Source organism: Acinonyx jubatus, chromosome B3 (genome assembly GCF_027475565.1).
Source record: "Acinonyx jubatus isolate Ajub_Pintada_27869175 chromosome B3, VMU_Ajub_asm_v1.0, whole genome shotgun sequence".
NCBI lineage: Eukaryota > Metazoa > Chordata > Mammalia > Carnivora > Felidae > Acinonyx > Acinonyx jubatus.
The window spans coordinates 11,572,361-11,590,534 of record NC_069386.1 but is presented as its reverse complement, the minus strand read 5'-3'; the positions used below and the strand labels follow the sequence as shown (position 1 = coordinate 11,590,534).

At 44.2% G+C, this 18,174-nt stretch overlaps 1 non-coding gene across 1 annotated transcript; it reads left to right on the top strand.

Annotated features, from left to right (window-relative positions):
• Positions 1-5,295: 5,295 nt before the first annotated feature.
• Positions 5,296-5,368, top strand: TRNAK-CUU (transfer RNA lysine (anticodon CUU)). Its single transcript has one exon. It is a non-coding gene; the product is annotated as a tRNA-Lys (tRNA).
• The last annotated feature ends 12,806 nt before the right edge of the window (positions 5,369-18,174 follow it).

Here is an 18,174-nt window from a genome sequence, read left to right as displayed (position 1 = left end):
CCTTTCAATAGCGTGTGTTAAGATCGAGGCCGTGCATGTGGTGCATCTTGGCGTAATCTGCAAGCAGCCTTTGCGATGGGAGGTGTTCCATTTATTAAAAAAAACACTGAAGGTGAGAGAATGACTTGCGCCAGTGGCGCAACCTGTAGTTGTAATCACAAGCATCCGAGTTCCCGCTCCGCCAGGAGGCTCCCAAGGGACCCTGTGACCAGCAGCTCCTGCAGCATCAGGAGTTGGAGATGCACTTGCCGGGGCCTCCGCCAGACTTCCTAAATTGGAAACTGGGGGCTTGCTGGGGCCTCCGCCAGACTTCCTAAATTGGAAAGTGGGGGAGGCAGGAGACAGCCTGTGATTAACAAGCATCGAGTGTGAGACACGCTAAAGACCCCTGAACTCCCAGGCATTTTAAGGGTAGGGGAAGGAAAACTCTGTTGAGGGCTGACTCCAGGCCAAACTATGGCTAGGTATTTTCGTAAGTCTCTGATACAATCTTCCCTACCGACCTTTTACGGGAGAGGAAACTAGCTCAGACTTTCCATGAGTGTAGAATGCTAACATTGGTATAAAATGGCCCAAGATTGAGGTGTACCGTTTGCTTGTAACATATATGCGTAAAATATCCCTGGAAGGATATCAAAAAGTGATCTTTTTTTTTTTTTTTTTTTACCTCCAAGAAAAGGAGGTAGGTTGCTGGGCGGGGATACTGAGTTGGGAACATTTTTCTTTAAATCTTTGTAGCTTTTGCATTTCAATCATATAAATCAGACCTATTCTGAATAAAATCAACAGTTAAGAATTATACTCAGAATAGTATTAAGAGCAGAAACCAGAATTTGAATTCAGGTCTGACTGGCTGCTGGTTATATTCCATGTGCCCTATTGACTATACATGAAAAACTTTTAAACGTAAAATGCTGTATACATTTGAGGTCTTGTTATTAATAATGAAATACTAATTTCTTAGAAACTTAGTTTCTGTTTTAAACCTTCAAACAGTGATCGTGCCTAATTGTTTTCTACATGATACGTTATATGTTGCGTAACGTTGTTCTCGTTTTCATTACTAATCACGGCAGTAAAATGACCATAAAACAGACCATAAATGTAATGTGTAGCCTCGGAGGAATATTGAGACAGAATTAATTGATAATTGCAAAGAGATTTGAGCCCCTTTACTGAAGATGAATGAGAAAAGGCAAAGTGCTCTTATATCCAAGACTGATCATTGTGAAAAATTTTATTGGTGTATTTATGTGTTTATTAGGTTCAGTTTACAATTACATATGTATAAATAATGCTGCTTATTTTTACGCAGATCAGTATCTAAAACATAGAAGTTCCTGGGTTGGGAGAGCGTCATTTATTCTGCTTCTCTTTGTTGGAAATTGCAAAGACAGTTCAGGGCTGTGTGACTTTTTAAAATTTTCAATTTAATTTTTTTAATGTTTATTTTTGAGAGAGAGACAGTGCTCAAGCAGAGGAGGGTCAGAGAGGGAGAGGGAGAGACACAGGATCCAAAGCAGGCTCCAGGCTCTGAGCTGTCAGCGCCGAGCCCACCGTGGGGCTCCAGCCCGTAAGCCGTGAGATCATGACCTGAGCTAAAGTCCGACATTTAACCTACCAAGCCACCCAGGCACCCCAGGGCTGTGTGACTTAAGGCGTGTTTACTTAACCTTGCAGTGCTTCAGTGTGCTCATGTGTTGAAACAGATCTTGAAAGTACTTGCCTCATAGGCTTGTTGTGAGAGTAAATTGAGTCATGGTGTATACTGCACTTGGAACAGTGTGTGGCACAGTCCATGTTAGATAAATTAAAAAAAATATTTTTTTAACATTTATTTATTTTTGAGACACAGAGAGACAGAGCATGAACGGGGGAGGGGTCAGAGAGAGAGGGAGACACAGAATCTGAAACAGGCTCCAGGCTCTGATCTGTCAGCACAGACCCCGACGTGGGGCTCGAACTCACGGACTGTGAGATCATGACCTGAGCCGAAGTCAGACGCTTAGCCGACTGAGCCACCCAGGCGACCCAGATAAATTTTTTTTAAGTTTATTTTTGAGATTGAGAGAGAGTGAGCCAGGGAGTGGCAAAGAGAGGGGGACGGAAGATCCGAAGTGGGTTCTGGGCCCTAACTCCCTAACCATGAAAGCATGACCTGAGCTGGATGCTCGACCCAACGGACGGAACCATCCAGGTGCCCCAATGTTAGATGAATTCTTAAAATAAACAAAAAACAAAAAAACAAAAAAAAAAAACCCAAAATATGAAGAAATAAAGTTTGATGACAGGATAAAGAGGTAGTGTTGTTTTGTGTCTAGAACTTTCTTGTTGGGTAGGGATTGTAAAGATTTGTGTTTAGTTTAAACACTTGTTCCTAGTGGTAGCATTTGGTTCCTGAAATTAGGAAATTGACTCTCTGTAGTGATTCTCCGAAAGCTTCACTGTCCAGTTCCTGGGCCTGCAAATCCTCACTGAGAGAAGAGTGGTTTTTCCATAGGTCAGTGGCTGGGAGTTGGCTGGTGAGAAGGTGCTTGTCTCTTGGTGACATCATGTTGGCAGCTTGTAATTGGCATGATGGGACTGTTTATGTCTCAGGAATAGGTAAAGCTACAAATCCAAGGCTTTTGCCCCTGGGGAACTGTTTGTTAAACATTTATCAGCACAGTGTGTTATCCTACAGCAGAAGCCCCGCTGGGAGAAGCCCCAAGAAGGATGTTGCTCCTCTTGGGTTGCCTCCTGTGATGATGTGCCTGGAGTCAGGAGTCCCATAGTGGCCTTGGGCTAAGATGTTTCAACAGTCCTAGTCTCTTAAGTTGTAAACTAGGGGTGAGTCACGAGTTTTTCCTGGTGAGTCTGTTCTGTATTGCACAAGCATTTCTGGGGCAAGGGGGAAACTGAGCAGCCCAGGGAGCTGTCTGCCCACCCCGCACTCCCTGGAAGAAACTTGCACTGCAAAGGAAGGGAGCTAAATGAGCAGAGGGGTCATGCTGGGAGAGCTAAATGCTGGGAGGTGTCTGTGGCCCACTGTATTTGGGGAGTCAGGAACTCCAAAAACAACCCCCCCTTTTTTAGGTATGGAATATTCTAGAAAGGTCTCTCTCCTTGTGAGGGCTATAGCTAAAGTCAGTGAAAGAGGTTGGGCACAGTAGAGGAAGTCATTTGTTCGTTCATCCAACAAACCTGTAGTCAGTGCTCAGCTCAGTAGTTTTCACAGCTGGAATCACATGGGAAGCTTACAGATCGACTTCAGTTTAATCTACCAGGGTTTGGGTGTGTGGTACGCTGAATGATGGCCCCTCCCAGAAGACATCGTAATTTCCGGAACCTGTGAATGTTATCTCGTCTGGCAAAAAAATAAAAAAATGAAATATAACAGCAAGAAAACAAACAAAAAAACCCTTGCAGATGTGATTAAGTTAAGGATCTCACGATGGGGAGATTTTGGATTGTCAAGGTGGACCCTACTTGTCATCATACATATCCCCATAAGCAGGAGACAGAAGAGCATATGACTACAGATGCGGAAATTGGAGTGACATGTTTACACTGTAAGGAATGCCAAAGAGTGCTGGTAACACCAGAGGCAAAGAGAAAGGCGCGGAACAGCTTTTCCTTTAGAGCCTTCCGAGAGAGCACAGCCCTACCAACACCTTCTTTTTGGACTGCTAGCCTCCAGAACTTGGAGGGAACAAATTTCTGTTGCTCTAAGTCATCCAGTTTGTGGAATTTGTCACTGCTGCTCTAGGAAACCAGTTCAGGGTAGGACACGACTTGTTTTGAAGTGTCTTAGTGGCATTTTCCATATGACTTAGCAAATATCGGTTGTCCATGTTAGAGGTGGGTACTGATAAGGATCACAGAGGGTGATGTCTTGACTCAGTGGCTACTGTGCACTAACCAGAACCCTGTTCCCAATAGGCCTGGAGCCAAGGAATCCGTATTTTGCAAGCAAGCGAAAGCAAACCCACATGTGATTCTGAATCACGGGTATTTGCAAGTCCATCCTTCTGCTATGTATTATGATAGACATTAGAGATGCAAAGATAAATAGATACATTCCCTGTTCTCAAGGAGCCTACAGTCCAGCAAGGAATTAGATAATCCTAGTAGAGGCTTTTAAGCGTTAGTATTTGTTGAGCTGTTTCTTCATGCTAAGTGCTACACCTATACGCCGTCTCTCCCGATCTGCAGAACGATTCCAGGAGGAAGGTATTAATATCCCCTAAGAAAAGACAGTTTTAGCAGGTTAAGCAACTAGTTCACTTTTGCCCAGGTGGGAAGCAGGCAGGGTTGCCAGGGAAAATGCCGGCACAGGCATTTCAGGCATGAGCCATCGTGTGAGCCAAGGTCAAAAACATGCCTGTGGCAGAGAGCCAAGTCCTGCTGGGAACTGCCTGTTGTCTAGGGTGGCTGGAACACGGGGTGATGGCGGAGTGAGGCAGGAGATGAGGCAGAAAAGTGGGCACTTGTGCCCGGGTGATGGCGGAGTGAGGCAGGAGATGAGGCAGAAAAGTGGGCACTTGTGCCCGCAGACTGGAGCAGGGACCTCGGTGCTGTAAGGTCCCCTTCAGCAGCCAGGAAGGAGGAGCCCAGGAACCTGGTGCGTGACCAGAGCAGTGCAGGGCGAGTGGGGCCTCTGTCTTCCTACATTTATGTCCCCAGCATTGCTGTGGCTTTCTACCCCTTAGGGTTGCTATGCCTGCCGGAAGGGAAGGCCTCTCAGCTGTCGGACTCTAAAATCCAAGGGATTGGGCTAAAGCTTCCAATTAGTCATCAGCAGTGTTTAAGTCATCAGCTGGTTTTTTAATTTCTTTAATTTTTTAAAACGTTTATTTATGTTTACAAGAGAGAGACTGAGCACGAGCTTGGGGGAGGGGGGGCAGAGAGAGAAGGAGACAGAATCTGAAGCAGGCTCTGAACTGTCAGCACAGAGCCTGACTGGGGCTCGAACCCACAGACTGTGAGATCATGACCTGAGCCGAAGTCAGACGCTTAACCGACTGAGCCACCCAGGCGCCCCAGTCATCAGCTGTTTTAAGGCGAAAACAAAAAACAACAAAAAAAATCCCCACTCCAACCCAAACCTTATATTTTATAGCAAATCCGAGAAGAAAATGGCATTATAGCATAAGCTTTGACCCTAGGGAAGAACAAATAGAAACACATCTCCACTAAACAAACAGAACCAGGTGCTGGCACTTTGCATATCTTCCCCCTCCAACCCCAGCAACTGTTTTTTAAAAAAACTTATTGTTATGAAAAAAAATATCTACAGAAGTAGAAAATTGGGGTGCCTAGCTGGCTCAGTCGGTAAAGCATGAGACTCTTAATCTCAGGGTTGTGAGTTCGAGCCCCATACTGGGCATGGAGCCTACTTTAAAAAAAGAAGCAAAAAATAGTGTTATGAACCCCCCATGCTTCCCTCAACCCACAATTCTTAGCCAGTAGTCAACCTGGTTTAATCTGTACTTGTGGTCCCCACCAGGTATTTCTTTGTTGTTAAACACTTTTTATTTAGATAATTTCAGGGCTATTGAAAAACTACAAGAATAGTCTCACAAACATCTGTATCAGCGATTAACCGATTTTTCCCACCTTCATTGAGGTATAACTGACATATAACATTATGTAAGTTTGAGTTAGGTAATGTGTTGATTTGATAATATTGCAAAAGGACTATGGCCATAGCATTAACTTAGATTCACCAATTAACATTTAGCCACATTCGCTTTATCTTTTCCCCTCCCCCCCTTTTTTTAAAAAAGAGAGAGTGTTCGAGCTGGGGGAGGGGCAGAGGAAAAGAGAGAATTCCAAGAAGGCTCCATGCTCAGCATGGACCCCACAACCCTGGGAGCATGACCTGAACAGAAATCAAGAGTCAGACACTCAACCGACTGAGCCAACCCAGGTGCCCCTCTTCTCACTTTCTTTTTATTTATATGAGAATTGCAGAGCATTCCTATTTTAAAGTTCAGGAACCTAGGGTTTAGAGAGGTAAATAAGTAGGATGAGCAGTTTACTGGGACCAGAATGGAACCACATGCTAGTTGTAATCTTTTCTCCCCGTTTTGTTCTTTGTGGCTTTGATTCTTTTGAAACCTTCCCTTATCTGGATTTTGTTCTCTGCCTGGAGTTAGATTTTTTTTTTTTAAGATTTTAATTTTAAGTAATCTCTACATCCAAGGTGGGGCTCAAACCCACAACCCTGAGATCCAGAGTCACATGCCCCACCCACTGAGCCAGCCAGGCCACCCTTGTAGTCAGGTTTCTAATGCTGCCTTCAGTGTCTCTTCCTTTCCTTTACCACTTGCTGGTCTTCATCCAGATGACCTCAATGCTTCTCCAGTCTTCACTCCATGGTGGTCTCATCCCTGCCCACCTGACTCTACGTGGTTCTGTCTTTGAACTCTAGACTCAGATGTTCCTTTCCCTTCTGGATGTTTCTGCTAGATGTCCCAGAAACCCCTCATAGTGCCGTCTAACACTGAGCTCATGACTCCCCACTACCCAACCACTATTCAAGACCCTCCCCCCCCGCCTCAGTTTCCCTTCCATCTCCTGTGCTGTCTGAACCGTCTCTGGCACTTTCCCGCGCCCACCCCCTAGCCATTGAGCCAAACTGTCTCTTTATCTCCATTGCCCCTACCCTGATCCCAGGCTCCTCCTTCCTTCCTGGACCCCATAGACGGTTCTCTAGCTGGTCTCCCTACATCCATCCACCTGGCTAGCCCTCAGTGGAATCCCTGGAGCAGAGACAAGTGACCCCGTCAGAATGCAGTTCTGACCTTGTCAAAGGCAAATCCAGTTTAGCCACCCAGCTCTGTCCCTTCCCAGGGTGCAGAACCCTTCAGTGACCTATTGCTTTTTGGATCTAGACCCACATCCCCTGAGTGAGCAAGGCTTATGAGGCCCTTCTCGGCTTGGCTCCTGCTCACCCCTCCAGGATGGGCAGCTCCCAGCCCACTGCCCAGTCCTGTGGGTTCCAGCTATAGTCCTCCCTCTCACTTGGGAGCCTTTGACAGGCTCTTCCCTCCACCTGAGTGCTCCCTTCCCTCCCCTTACCCACCAAGTCCTGTTCTTCAGACCTTAGCAGCTACCCCTTCTTGGCCTCACCTCATTCTTAGGGTTGCTCTCCTCCCCAGGCGGCCGGCTCTCCCCTTGTGCAGTATCACAACCCTTGTGATATTTTACTGGTGTGATTCTTTGTCCATTTTCTCACCTGGAACTGTAAGGTCTGTGGAAAGAGGCTATGTCTTCCTTTGCTGATCCTTGTGGTGCCAGGCACATAGAAAGTATTGAATAATTACTTCCTGAATGAGTGAATGAGTTAATACTGAGCAACAAATAGCGCTCAGTTCGGAGAACCAACGTTAATAACTAATTACTTAGCACCGTTACTGCCATCTAGTGGCAACTCATGTTATTATCCCGCTGGGCCCATCGTCAATGATTGCCCTTCACGGTGGAGATCTGTCACTCTGCTCCTGGCACAGAAGGAAATCAATACACGAATAAGAATAATAGATACTTGTTGCGCGCTGGCCTTGCTTCAAGTACTGTAAGAGACATGTGAAAAGACTGCCTACTTGATGCCTGAGCAAAGCGGTCTGTCCAGGGTCAGGGGCTAGAGGGAAGACCCTTCATTCAACACCAGGAAACAGAGCCTGTGTTTTTTAACTGCCTCACTGCTTCTGCATTTCTGCCACTTAGCATATGAATTCTACCCATAGGACAACTGGGATTGTTGTAGTGGTTGTAGAGGGCTTGAACAAAACCCTCTTTAATGGCAGGAAACATATTTTGGAACTAGAGAGGGTACTCTGGGGCTCTTCAGATTTCAATAAAACGTCTGAATTCCCGGAGGGTTGCTTATGCTGCAGCCGGGGACCTGTGAGTGCTCTCATTTCGAAGGCCCCTGGACTATTGGATATGCAGTCTTTCTGGGGGGTTCACAGATACTTTTTCTTGGCCTGTATTTCCTAGGCTTTTGGACTTTGTGGCCTAGAAAGCTCTGGTCTTTAAGTCTCTCCAAAGCCTTAGATAAGTCTCACAAAGCCTCAGATCTTTCATGGAGTACATTTTGAAACAATCTTCCGAAAGCACACTTGAGATCTATGGTAAACATTAATTATACGTACACCAGCTGTCTCAAATGGTTTTTGAAACAAGGGAGAACATATATGAAGTGTATGAAACAGTTGTACTTTGTGTTATGTTCCTGAAAACTTCATGCAAGTACATTTTGGATGGGCAGGTAAATTTGATGTATATATTTTTAACGTTTATTTATTTTTGAGAGAGAGAGAAAGCGTGGAGGAGTGGCAGAGAGAGAGGGTGGTCGCGGCGGGGGGTGGGGGGTGGGTGGTGGGGAAGAGAGAGGATCCAGTGTGGTTCTGCGAAGACAGCAGGGAGCCTGATGTGGGGCTCGAACTCACAAGCAGAGCTGTAGATCATGACCTGAGCTGAAGTCAGACGCTTCAGCTCTGAGCCACCCAGGTGCCCCAATAATGTTATCTATGTCAAATAAAGTAAAGGGAGCCACAGTGTTAACTTTTACTGGCAAGTTGGGTGGAGAAGTAAGATGCGTACTTACTTCTTATTTAAAAGAGATCTGTAGTGAATTCTGTTGTAGAGAATGGTTTTAAATGTGAACTTTCAGGGCACCTGGGTGGCTTAGTTGGTTGTGTCCGACTTCTCAGGTCATGGTCTCATGGTTCGTGGGTTCGAGCCCCACATCGGGCTCTGTGCTGACAGCTCAGAGCCTGGAGCCTGCTTCGGATTCTGTGTCTCCCTCTCTGTCTGTCCCTCCCCCACTTGTGTGCATGCTCTCTCTCTTTCTCTCAAAAATATTAAATAAACGTTAAAAAAAATTTTTAAATGTGAACTTGCATCAGAATCACCTCTGCTTGTTAAAGCATAGGTTGTTGAGGCCCCACCCCCATAGTGTCTGACTCAGTGGGGCTGGGAGAGAGCCAGAGAATTTGCATTTCTAACCAGCTCCCAGGGGATGCTAATGTAGTTGGTCTAGAGACCACACTTTGAAAACTACTTGAGCAGTGAATTATACCCTAATTTATTGCAGTTCTGTTTCCTTTCTGTCTTTTCCCGGCAGGTCAAGATCCACCAACCTTCACTGTTACTCTTCCCCCGATGGAGGAAAACAGGACGGAGGGATTCTCCGTCAGCTTCAGTCTCTGTCCAGCCTCCACCTGGAAGCCACAGCTCTGCTAACACGCAGGTCAGGTGGTTGGTTGATGTTGCCCCAGACCTTTCAGGATAATCATTTATTCTCACAGAATAAAATCTCTCCTTTAGTACGATGCCCGAGGCCTTTATATCTGGCCCCTCCTTACCTCTCTATCCTTTTTCCTCTAATGTGGCATTCTGGTTTTTCACATTCCGAACTTTCTGCTCGTGGCATTTCTTTGCCTACTTAATTCCCTTTTGTGTTCCTCAACTTGAGGATAAAACTGCCTAACTGTCTGATCCTGGCATACGTAGGTTTAAGGGACGACTGAACAAATGCACGAATGAATAAATGAATACATAAGAGGACAGAAAATGGATTCCCCCCCCCAAATGTTTATTTGTTTATTTTGAGAGAGAGAGAGCATGAGCAGGACAGGGGCAGAGACAAAAGGAGAGAGAGGCTTCCAAGCAGGCTCCACGCGGTAAATGCAGAGCCCGATGTGGGGCTTGATCCTACGAACTGTGAGATCATGACCTGAGCCGAAATCAAGAGTCAGACCCTCAACTGACTGAGCCACCCAGGCGCCCCAAGAAAATGGGTTTTTAAAAATTGTGGTAAAATACACATAACATACAACTTACAATCTTAAGCATTTCTCAGCGTACAGTTCAGTGGCATTAAGTGTGGTTACACTGTTGTCCCATCATCACCGCCATCCGTCTCCGGAACATTTTTCACCTTGTGAAACTGAAGCTCTGTGCCCATTATGCACCAAGTCTCTACTTCCCTCTCCCCCCCACTTCTGGTCACTACCATTTGGCTTTCCGTCTCTACGGGTTTGACTTCTTTAGGTTCGGTGGGATCATGCAGGACTGGTCCTTTTCTGACTGGCTTCCTTCACTCAGCATAATGCCCTCAAGGATCATGCATGTTATCGCATGTGTCCGAATGTCCTTTTTTTTTTAATTTTTTTTTTTTTAACGTTTATTTATTTTTGAGACAGAGAGAGACAGAGCATGAACGGTGGCGGGCAGAGAGAGAGGGAGACACAGAATGGGAAGCAGGCTCCAGGCTCTGAGCCATCAGCCCAGAGCCCGATGCGGGGCTCGAACTCACGGACTGCGACATCATGACCTGAGCTGAAGTCAGATGCTTAACCGACTGAGCCACCCAGGCGCCCCAGTCCTTTTTTTTTTTTAATGTTTATTTATTTTGGAGAGAGACTGTGCATATGTGAGCGTGTGAGCGGGGGAGGGGCAGAGAGAGGGGGACTGAAGATCCGAAGCAGGCTCTGTGCTGATAGCAGACAGCCCCATGTGGGGCTCGAACCCACAAACCATGAGATCATGACCCGAGCTGAAGTCGGACACTTAACTGACTGAGCCACCCAGGTGCCTCTGAATGTCCTTTTTTTCTTTTTTCTTTTTTTAAGGTTGGATAATATTCCATTGTAGGTATTTACTGCCTTTTGTTTATCCTTTTGTACAGAGGATAGATTTTTATACCAGGGTTTAATTTTCAGCACTGTTTGAAGTAGCAAAAGGTTGGAAGCCATTTAAATGTCTGTGTGTAGGGGATCAGTGATATAAAGTAGACATAACCTCACAGTGGAATAACAAAAAATGGGGCCTCTCCTGAACTGGTACAGAATAGTCACCAAAATAGAACATTACAGTGTTGAAAACAGTATAGACTGTTTTACTTTTGGTGTAATACCAAAAAAAAAAAAAAAAAAAAAAAAATTCCAAAACAGGGCATATGTACATGCTTTCCATAGTCGCCAGAGGCTGTGTCTGGGGGAGGGAACCAGACGATGTACTTTTTGCTGTGTGTCTTCCCCTCCCCCCCATGTGCTCTTTGATATCTTTTGCATTTTGTACCAAGCGTTATGTATTTCCTCTTTAAAAATGTTGAAAAGAATGCAAATAACAGTGTCCAGAGGGAAAAGTGATTAATTTCCAGCAGATCTTACATAAGGAAGGATGCTTTGTGCTTACAAATAATTATTAAATTAAGTCAGTAAGAAAGACTTAAATTAAATTAAACTTGGTTGGTTAATTCTCTTGACTCTCCGTAGAGATTAACAACGGATCTGATTCTTTGACTACCCCGGGGATTTTTTAATAACTGAATGTTATCAGCAGTTTGGGGATCAGATCTGTGCAGTACTCAGAGACTGACCTGAAAAAGCTCCATCCAAATGAATTTAAGGACAAAGCCTTGACTTGATGCACTGCTCCTCTTTTTTTTTTTTTTTTAATTTCTTACAGTTTATTTATTTTGAGAGAGTATGAGTCGGGGAGGAGCAGAGAGAGAGGGAGAGAGAGAGAATTCCAAACAGGCTCCACGCTGCCAACACAGAACCCAATATGGGGCTCGAACTCATGTGAGCTCATGACCTGATCTGAAAACCAAGAGTCGTTTAGCTGACTGAGCCACCCAGACATCCCTTAAATTTTTTTTTTAGTGTTTATTTATTTTTGAGAGAGAGAGAGACAGAGATAGAGCATAAGCAGGGGAGGGGCAGAGAGAGGGAGACACAGAATCTGAAGCAGGCATCAAGCTCTGAGCTGTCAGCACAGAGCCCAATGCTGGGCTCGAACTCATGAACCCTGGGATCATGACCTGAGCCGAAGTTGGACGCTTAACCAACTGAGCCACCCAGGCACCCCTGATGCATTGCTCTTCTTAACGGCTATTCAAGTGCAGGCTTCCAAGGGAACACTCCTTCACAGCTATCTAAAGCTTCAAGGAAAACTGCTTTTAGATGAATTTGATAGCCCTGTCTGAGTAAATGCTTACGTCTGAATCCAAAGGGGTTGATGTCTCCAGATCAGGGTCCGTGGATAGGCCTTCTCATAGAACGAATATTTGTTCATAACGGAGGTATCTGAGTTAATCACCAGCATTTGCATTATGGGCTCCTCAGTGCCTAAGCAATGCAGGCATACCTTCAAAACTGTGAGATTATCTGGGGGCACTTGGGGGGCTCAGTCAGTTCAGAGTCCAACTTCAGCTCAGGTCGTGATCTCACAGTTCATGAGTTCAAGCCCCACATCTGGGCTCTGTGCTAACACTGCGGAGCCTGGAGCCGGCTTCGGATTCTGTATCTCCTTCTCTCTCTACCCCTCCCTCACTCATGTTCTGTTTCTCTCTTCTCAAAAATAAGTAAACATTAAAAAAAACAAACAAACTGTGAGATTATTCAATCCTTGCTCTCAGATGTAAGATCATGCTAGCACCTTAACACCGAGACAGATGGCCCTGGACATTCATTACCGATGACAATTTTTGTTTCAAATATTCCCATTGATAAAAAGGTAATCATCATGTGCCTGTCTTCTGAAGAAATATGCTTGGAAATTCTGTATAATTGGTGTGGCTGTGATGACTCTGGATATCACTAATAATGGCTTACATTTCTATACCTCCTTCCTACTTCTCAGTGACTCTTCATTGGTCTCAAAGCAAAGAGTCCTTCCGCAGGCACCGAGGGTTTTCAGGATCTGATCCCGATCCTGTCTGTCTGATCCTGTCTCTTCATACCCCTGCACCTTCTGTAATATCTTCTCCAGCTGTCCCCAAGTGTTCTTTTGTTTGTGTTTGCTGGACTTTGAACTCCTGTGGGCAGTGGGTCTCCAGAGTCCTCCGGCATTGTGTCAGCATCTTTTGGGGGACTGGTTAAGGCAGGGCGTTAGGCCCCACTCCAGAGTTTCTGATTCAGTAGGTGAGGCATAGACCTGAGAATTTCGTTTTTAAAGAAGCACCTAGTTGATGATGATGGTTGTGGTCTGGGGACTACCCTGTGATGACCTCTGCTCTGGGGGAAAGGACTGGGCTTTCTTTCTTCCTTTCTGTGTCTATAGCGTCTGTGCCGTCTTGGTGTGTGTTGGGAGTCAGCAGGTATTGGTGTTGAATGAATGAGTGCAAAGACAGTTATGTTGGGTACTGTGTACAGTGGGTGTTTCCAGTAATACACCAGAGGGAAATCTGAACAGTGTCAGTGAACGGATGACGAAGACGGTGAGGGAAGAGGCAGTGCCGGGTACACAGGAGGAACTCAGTAAGCACAGGGAAAAAGAGGAGGGAAAAGTGTAGGTAAGGTGTGAGGGAAGTCAAGAGTGAGGAGGTGAGGGAGATAGATTCTTTGTACCTCCAGAAGTTGAGCCCTAACACATTAATTTTGTAACGTTTCTTATTTTCTTCAAAAAAATTTTTTTATTATTTTTTTGCTTTAGAAAGAGAGAGTGAGAGAGCATGAGTGGGGGGAGAGGGGCAGAGGGAGAGAGAGAGAGAATCTCAGGCAGGCTTCACGCTAAGCCCAGAGCCCAAGGCTCAATCCCATGACCCTGGGATCATGATCTGAGCTGAAATCAGGAGTTGGACGCTCAACCAACTGTGAGCCACCCAGGTGCCCAACATTTCTTCTTTTCTTTTTAAGATTTGTTTTTTTTAATGCTTACTTATTTTGAGAGAGAGAGACAGTGTGAGTTGGGGGCGGGGGGGGGGGGTAGGAAGAGAGAGGGAGACATAGAATCCAAAGCAGACTCCAGGCTCTGAGTTGTCAGCACAGAGCCTGACGTGGGGCCCAAACCCATGAACCACGAGATCATAACCTGAGCCAAAGTCGGACACTTAACCAACTGAGCCACCCAGAGGCCCCAACATTTCTTATTTTCTAATGTAAACTTTTGTAGGCTGTAAACTTCCATCTAATTGATATTTTCTTAAATCCTGTATGTCTCAGGTTATAGTTATTTTGTTATGGTTCACTTTTACGTGTTTTGAGATTTCTATTATGATTTCTTCTTTGATCCATGAGTTATTTAGAAGTGTATCTTACATTTCCAGTCATGGGGTTTTCTTGTTATTTTTGTGTAATTGCAAACTGCATTGTGGTCCAAGCACGTAGTCAGTATGGTGTCATTTTTTTGAGGTAATCCTACTGGCCTATCACGGGGCTGCTTTTTGTAAATGTTTCATGTGTGCTTGAAAACAATGTGCTTTCCCCATTTGCTGGACGCTGTGGTCTATGTACGTCCCCTGGACCAAACTTAACAATGGAACCATCTTTATTCATATGATTGTTAATATAGTTCTACCATTTTTTGGGCAGCTTGATCTCTTTGAAAGAGGAATGTCAGAATCTCTCACTTGATGGTGGATTTATCAAGTTCTCCTTGCAGCTGTGTTAATTTTTGCTTTGTATGTTAGGTGCATACAAAGTTAGACTCATGTTTTTCTGATGAATGCAACCTTTTATTATCATGAAGTTATGTTGTCATCTCTTTGTTTCCAGCCTGTTTTGTCCGATGGTACAGCAACATCAGCTTTCTTATAGTTAGTATTAGCCTGCTGTATTATTTTTGATCTCGGGCTTTTCACCTTTCTCTGTATGTCTTCTCTCCCTCCCTCCCTCCTTCCCCCTGTCTCTCTTTTGAGGGGCATGGCATCTTTTTAAAATAGCAGGTATAACCTTTTGATTGTTGTTACAAAATCCAGTCTGAAAAATCATTTTTTTTCATTGGAAAGTTTTGCCCTTTATTATAATTGCCGATATATTTAGATTTTTTTCCTATCATCTTATTAAAATCTGTATTTCCTTTTTTTTTTTTTGGCTCCTTCCCTTTCACTATCACCTACCTTTCTTCCTTCTTTTGGGTGATAGATGGTTTTGTTTTCCCCCTTATTCTAGCACACCCTACTTCCAGATATTTGGACATTCTATGTCAATATAAAAATATTCATTCTTTCTAGTGGTTACCCCAGATATTTTGATGTATATACTAAACAAAATTTATTTAAAGTTTGTTGGGGCTTCTGGGTGGCTTAGTCAGTTGAGTGTCTGACTCGATTTTGGCTCAGGTCATGACCCCAGGTTGTGGGTTCAAGCCTCGCATGGGGCTCTGCACTGAGTGAGGAACCTGCTTGGGATTGTCTCTCTTCCTCTCTCTCTGCCCCTCTCCTCCACTTGCTCACACTCTCCCCAAATTTTTTTTTAAAGTTTGTTAAAGAACAAAGATGAAGATCTAATTGGTTTTATCAAGTGATTCGCAAACTGGGAAGCACCCAGTCCAGTAAGTAGAAGGGAGCTCCAAGAAGTTGTACCAAATGGAAGGTTTTTATAAGATGGAGAGTACAGGAAGAAGGAAGTTATTAGCAGAAGAAAGGAAAGGATTATTTCAAGCTAGGTCACTTTCTCCAACAGGGAAGAGCAAAGGGTTTTATCATGCAGATTACCTCATCTTCTTCTCCGGGGAGTGGAGAGGGCCCTTGTGACAGTAACCTCGTTGGTGTTGACCAGAAAACTCCCGACTGCCTGGTTCGGACTATGTTTCCGGGGGAGGTTGAAATTGCAGTTAGGTTAGATATTAAGCCCCAGTTTAGTGACATGGCCTAGCATGAGTGACTCCATCTTGGGCATGTTTTTCTTTCTTTCTTTTTTTTAAACAGGTTAATCAATTTCTTATCTTCCTTCAGATACAAAGCTCTTAGAATGTTTAGATCAGCATCTTCAAATTGGAGCATTCATGCATTTACATTATATATAGTATGGTGATTGTTTTATGGGAATCAATTTCCAGATCCTCTGTTTTCACATGCACTCTTTTCTAAAATTGATTTCCTGGCAGCCCCTTTGAGATGAAAGGACGGGGTTTTGTGGGTTTTTTTTTTTTTTCTGGCTTCATCTTTCTTAATCTCCATTTTTCTCTCTGGCCCATCCTGAATCTAACTCTGGCACATTATGCTGAGTGTACAAGCCTTTAAGCTACCAACAAGGAGTTGACTAAAAAATATTGGTGTTAGGTTTGAGGTTGGCAATTTTTTTTTTAATATTTGAACAATATTTAATATTTATTTGTTATTTTAAAAAATGTTTATTTATTTTGAGAGAGAGCACGTGTGAGTGGGGGATGGGTAGAGAGGGAGAGAGAGAATCCCAAGCAGGGATTCATGCTGATGCAGGGCTCGATCTAAAGAACTATGAGATCATGACCTGAGCTGAAATCAAGGTCAGACGCTTAACCAACCGAGCCACTCAGGCGCCCCTGAATAATTTTTTTAAAGTAGTCTATACACCCTACATGGGGCTTGAACTCATGACCCTGAAATCAAGAGTTGCATGCTCTATTGGATGAGCCAGCCAGGCTCCCCTTTTATGAATAATTTTGATGTTAGATCACATTGATGAGAATTTAGCTAAACTGGTACATAATATTACTACCTCAGCATGTTTTTGTTGTTTTTTAAGATTTTATTTTATTTTATTTTATTTTATTTTATTTTATTTTATTATTTATTTATTTTTTAACGTTTTTTATTATTTATTTTTGAGACAGAGAGAGACAGAGCATGAACAGGGGAGGGGCAGAGAGAGAGGGAGACACAGAATCTGAAACAGGCTCCAGGCTCTGAGCTGTCAGCACAGAGCCCGACGTGGGGCTCGAACTCACGGACCGTGAGATCATGACCTGAGCCGAAGTCGGACGCTTAACCGACTGAGCCACCCAGGTGCCCCTAAGATTTTATTTTAAAGTAATCTCTATACCCAATGTGGGGCTTGATCTCACAACTCCGAGATCAAGAGTCCCACACTCCACCAACTGAGCCAGCCAGGTGCCCATCAACATCATTTTGTGTGACCAACCTGTCTGTATGGACTATGGGCTTGGTCTCCCTAGATGCCAGCCACACTCTCTGACCTCCTTTCCACCCTATGTGGCATCTCGGTATGCTAGATACCTCCTCCAGGACCAGTGAGAAAAAATAACTTTGTCTCTTTTTCTAATTTTTATTTTTTTTAATGTTTATTTATTTTTGAGAGAGAGAGGGAGAGAGAGAGAGAGAGAGAGAGAATGAACAGAGGAGGGGTAGAGAGAGAGGGAGGCACAGAATCCTAAGCAGGCTCCAGGCTCTGAGCTGTCCGCACGGAGCCTAATGTGGGGCTTGAACCCATGGACCGTGAGATCATGACCCGAGCCAAAGTTGGACGCTTAACCAACTGAGCCACCCAGGCTCCCCTAACTTTGTCTGTTTTAATTACCTTGTGGTATTTTGTTGAAGGAGGTTCACCTTCCACACCCTCAGGTTCTGCTTAACAAGTGTTGATTTAACCCAGTTGCAATGGGCATATAATTCCGAAAAGTTCAGGGGCTTGAATGACATTACTTTCATGATAACCCTTCCATATCCAGTTATGTATCTTAGTGCTCTCATCTATATAGGCAAAACTTAGAAATGAAACTGAGGTTGAATCTTTCTTATGCTGGCAATTATTAATGCTCATCCATGAATACATGAATTAATTGGAAATAAAACCAACCCATTTGTTTCATTAGTAGATACATTTTGGTAAAATTTTACTTTATACAATTAAAAATTGTATGTCAAAATGTATATCTCTGTGTTGCATCAGTCAGTTGTGTACTAATCATAATTGTTATGGCAAGTCAAGCTGAAAAGATTTCTTTTTAACATTAGCCTTATACAGAGAATACAAATGTTCAATTTATATTCATATTTTGGCCACTAAGCAGTCTGGCAGAGCAGTCTATAAAAGACTTTCAAGAATACAAATGGTTACATTAGAGTGCAGTTATATGGGGGAAATGGAAGAGAAATAATCAAGGGACAAAGGAAAGTTGTAAAGTAAGAAGGAGGCAGCCTCTGACATCTGGAGGCTACCCTGACACTAAGAGCTTGGCCTCTGTGTTGTTAGAAGCTGACCCAGGACTCCCTGCGAGGCTGTGGTGTCCTCCTGAGCAACATGATGATCTCATAGTTCACCAGCATCGTGTAGGGTCATTCTTTGACCGTGGCGATGTGAGCCAGAAAAGAAATAGGACTGTCTTATAATCTTGTCTAAGCATGGGCAAAAACAAGGTCACTGTGCAAACCAAAGTGATACTAAACATCCGTCTGGACGATACCCCCTAGGAGGGCCCTCGTGATTCTTACTCTCCAGTGTCCATGCCTTGAGT